We start from the raw sequence: 4,875 nt of genomic DNA on the forward strand, positions 1-4,875 counted from the left end.
CATTTAAAATGTCTCTTAAAATTAAGCTTTCTGTTTTTCAATATAGTTAGGATATTGAAAATGGAATATTAAAAATCCAATTTGCCATACCAATTTATGTTTCGAAAAAAGGAGAATACGACGCACGTCGAGAAAGGAGCAGAATAGACTAGTTTAATTAGTCATTAGAATTTTTCAATTTTACAGATTCAATAAACTAGTTAGCCAACAAACTAACAAACGATAAACGAAAGATCAAAAAAATGTTTGATAGTGGCATTTGCTGTTCTTGATTTTTCATTTGTTTTGAGATTCCTTGATGGCCTCCCCCCCTTTTTTAAGAACAAAATTTAATTAATTTAATAAGTCTAGAAAAGAAGGGAGTTTACAGAGTTGAATATGCTTAACTACTGTAAGCAAGCAAGCTTGTGAAATTCTCCAATGCTGTGCATTCTGATAATTAAAATACAGAGTGCAATAAAAATTAAAATGGAAAGAGTGTAAATTTTAATTGAAGTTATGCTTCTTAAGTCATACTTCTGACATTAAAATATCGGTCCTAACATTTTAACTTGATAGATAATCTGACTAAAGAAAATCAAGAAATTTAATATTAATACTCATATCATCTATTTATTGGTTTCTTGGCAGGTACAGTATATATCTTGTAAGTCACTATATATCTTGGTAAGACCGATATATACTAAATCCGTTACCCATTATCTAAACCGTCCTTTACCCAATACCTTGAACCAGTTCCCTAAACCCTTTTATACCCATATCCAAAACCTGTCTTTACTCAATACCTAAACCAGCCTTGATAGGAGAAAACAAAAGAATATACAAATTATGTTTATCATCTTCTCAAGACAGCGTAGGATATAATAAAGAGGGAAGATCTACTTAAAGCTTTGGCAAAATTTAAAATTTAACCCATTCAAGCGTTCTATATAAATAAATAATGAGTTATCCTAGGCTTTTGTTACAGATAGAGGTTTTAGGCAATGCCCTGTCATGCTCACTTCTTTAACATTGTACTAGAAAAAACCATCGAAGATGAAAACGATTGCAACTAATGACACTTTACAAAACAAATGCATCAGTACTGGTACATGAAGATGATCCTCACATTATAGGAAGACCAAGAAGGGCTGTTATCGATGCGTTAGTGACTTTTTAGAAAGAAGCAGAAAAAATGAGCTAAAGCATCAACAAAAATAAACTAATGTTTATTGTTGTGAGGTTGATAATGCACCACTGGTAGCGGATGGTCACACCTTCGAGAAAGTCACTGAATTTAAGTTGAACAACGGTCATTAACAAAAATGAAATGAATTTTGAAATTAATCACCAATTTATAGTGCAAACAGGTGCTACTAAAGTTTAATAAATCAACTGAGATCACGACTCATAAACTATGGAACTAAAATCAGTGTGTAAAAAACACTTACCCTACCAGAATTCTTCTGTGGTATGTACTAGTGTAGGGCAATCGTGCCTTACACTAGTAAACTGAGTAAACATATAAAAAAATGGGCTGCTAATTTTTGAAAGAAAAATACTACACTGCTCCAAAAAATAACGTCTGGCAAATTCCTTACAATCAAGAATTTTTTATTCGGTATAAGAAAATCATAGAATCAAACCAAATAAGGTATCTTCGGCACTTATTTAAATCGGAAGATAACAACTGTTAATTACCGTCAATAAACCAGATAGCACAGAGAAACGGGAACGTTGAGAAAGATTTGAAAATATTAAAGGTAACTAATTGGAAACTACATGCATCTGATGAGCTCCGATGGAGAAAGAAACTCATTGAAACGGGCCTGACTTACTCTGGGCTGTAGTACAAAAAAGAAGAAGAATGTTGCAAAAGAAAATTTTTCTACTGCGGTTCTTAAAAAGTTTTAAAACAAAAAAATATAGTTTCTGTAGGAAAATTAAAGTTTACAAAAATCAAAGCTGATAAATAAATTCAACCCATTAAATGGGTTTTATACCATGATCTAAGGTATCATGATAAATTTAGCAAATTTTACCAAATGTTTTCACTTATTATAAAACCATATTACATTGTTAATATTACCAAAATCATTGCCAAAACTCTTTTGCTGTTCCCATAGAGCAAGAAACACTATAAATTTTACCGTATTTCGGTAGTTTTAATCATATTTTTTCTCAATAAACAGGGTGTGCCAGGATTATAGGGATAAATTTTACGGGGAGGTAAAGGACATCACAAGGATTCAGAATTGTATAGCAACCCTTGGGAAATGTCAGGAAATAGCATGATAGGTACACGAAACATAGAGACACAAAACTGAAATCATCTCAAATATTTATTGGTCAAAGTGATGTGGTAGATGATATGGAAAGTGTGACAAGAGATGTTCAGATGAACTCTTCATCGCCGGTACTTAACATAACCAAATAATTTTTTTAAAAATCATATTTCAATAAAACTACGTTTCGGTAAAAACTGGAAGCAAAATGTATTAAACCTTTGACGCAGATGGCACATCTGTATTCCTATTATATACACTGACGCTCTAATTACAAGTAAAAATATTTATTTTTATTAATAAAAAACAGTCTAACAGCTACTAAAAACTCTGCTAGACTATCGGAATTATATTTCTACTAAAATATAAAATTTAAAAAAAAAGTTGTTTGAGAATTCGTTTTTCATTCATACTTCAAAATTTATTAAAATTGATTTTGTAAATTAAAAATATTTCAATAATGAATAACTGTTCTTTCTAATAACTGTAATTCTAAATAACTACAAAAATGCAAATTTAAAAATATATTGTTCGTATGAGGGGTCATGTTTAGAAGATTTTACCTTTAACGCAGAAAAAAGACACTAGTGTTTCATACTGCAAATATTAAAATGCTATTTTTTATGCCTTTGGACCTAAATTTATACAAAATAATGAAAAAAATATTAAAAATATGTTTAAAAGTTCTGCGTCAAAGGGTTAATATAGCTTAAATCTTACACGACATAAAAGTTATTTTTTGTAATAATCACTTTAATTTTATCTTGCAGATACCCTTGATAGAACGACGTAATTAAAAGTTTTAGATGAATCAAAAAGTGAAGGATCAGAACGTCGAACAAAGCACAATGATTAATAAGAGTTTTTTGTAGTAGATGGAATTTAAACAATTGGAAATCAAAATAAATCATTCAAAATATCATGAGCTTGTTCTTATTTAGGAAACATAAAATGAAAAATCAAAAGTGCTACGAATTAAATGAACAAAATTAAAAATATAGGTTATAAGGGAAAAGATCAAATCATCATTATTGTATCCAAAATACTAATCATCATTTAAAATAGATTTTTTATTGATTATTAGAAAAAAAGAGAGCCGTCATGATTCAACGGTCAACGAACTTAACTGCCACTGTAGAATTGAAGTTCATTCAGCTTCAAATTGATGCGAATTAATTGGATCTACACATAAATCATTATTATTCATTGACCATAATATATATATATATATATATATATATATATATATATATATATATATATATATATATATATATATATATATATATATATATGTATTCATGTGATTTTTCATACCTAGCAATAAAATTTAAAGCTTTCAGAGGTTTGAGAGAAATATAATAAATTAAAACAAATATTCTTGAATACCCTATGTTAGAAAATCAAAAATATATTGTAACTTGTACTGATTACTTTAGTTGTTATTTTTAATAACTTCATAAAGTTTTGTTAACCTAGAGTAAATATTTATCGAGAAATGGACATTTTTATAAGAAATTTATTTATTTTTTTATTATTAGCTCGAATGAATGCGTAGTACATTATTTGGTCCAGAGTTGGCCGTTGATTACAGTAATCGATTACAACTGTAATTGATTACAGATAATTACAGCTATGTAATCAATTACTTGTAATCACGATTACAAGTAATCAATTACTTGTAATCGTGATTACAACTTTCAAAAAATTTTGATTACAGCTGTAATCATGATTACAATTTTGATTACAATAATCAATTACTTGTAATCACGATTACAAGTAATCAATTACTTGTAATCGTGATTACAACTTTCAAAAAATTTTGATTACAGCTGTAATCATGATTACAATTTTGATTACAGTAATCAATTACTTGTAATCATGATTACAAGTAATTGCGATTACAAGTAATCACAACAAAAACGATTACAAGTAATTATGATTACAAGTAATCAAAATATATGATTACATGTAATCATGATTACATGTAATTTGATTACATGTAATTGTGATTACTTGTAATCAAACTATACGATTACAAGTTATTACGATTGTATACTATAGTCAAATTTTTTATGTAAGTATTCATGTGTTTACATATTTTTATGTACATAGAATATACGCACGCATGAACGTACAATTTGCGATTCCTATTCATACAATGTATGCACAAACGTTGTTTGTACGTACAATATTCATAATTATATTGTAATATACTTAATGCAATGCGCATATGCTTAGTACATATAATTATGCATTTATGATACATGTACGCATGTATGTTAGTTTGTACAAAAAGGCAATGTTTTGTATCTTTGTATACATAGACAATGTATGTATGAACGTATATGAAAAAAATGTTTATGCGTTTGCATGCTTTTATGTACTTAAGTGCATATATTGTATAAATTTATGATAATAGCACGTATATACAATGTACGTTTGTATATAAAATTGCACGTATTTGCGTACAATATGTAAAAATGTTATTTAAAGGTATAATATATGCACATAGTTGCGTAAATAAAATGCGTACATGTATACATGCATATTTATATGTACATCGATATATGTGCACGCAAAGTATATACTTATGTACAACTTACGTACA

The sequence above is a fragment of the Parasteatoda tepidariorum genome, chromosome 8, assembly GCF_982258835.1.
Source record: "Parasteatoda tepidariorum strain Cologne lab strain chromosome 8, Ptep-v5.0, whole genome shotgun sequence".
In the NCBI taxonomy this organism is placed as follows: Eukaryota; Metazoa; Arthropoda; class Arachnida; order Araneae; family Theridiidae; genus Parasteatoda; species Parasteatoda tepidariorum.